This window comes from Morone saxatilis, unplaced genomic scaffold, assembly GCF_004916995.1.
Source record: "Morone saxatilis isolate NCDOM2014 unplaced genomic scaffold, NCSU_SB_2.0 Contig4, whole genome shotgun sequence".
NCBI lineage: Eukaryota > Metazoa > Chordata > Actinopteri > Moronidae > Morone > Morone saxatilis.
Genome location: NW_023339984.1, coordinates 16,281,447 through 16,281,756, shown reverse-complemented (window position 1 = coordinate 16,281,756; position 310 = coordinate 16,281,447).

The following is a 310-nucleotide window of genomic DNA, read 5'->3' as shown; positions in this document are numbered from 1 at the left end:
ACAGACAATTGTCACCATGGAGGAATGATGACAGACGATCATCTCCAAGATGGAGTTGTGAGAGAAGATCGCCACCATGGAAGAGTAAAGAGAGACAATCACCACCAAGGAGGAGCCATGAGAGGCGATTCCCCACGGAGGGATCATCCTTTCAAGGAAATAAGTCAAGAAACACAAAGAAACGGGCAAAGAAACTGCTGAAAAAATCAGGTATGAGAAACATTTTAATTCACGATTAACTGAACGAAAAATTGTCCTTTTCCCAAATTGCAAACATTGAATACAATTGAATCAGAATCAGAATCATCTT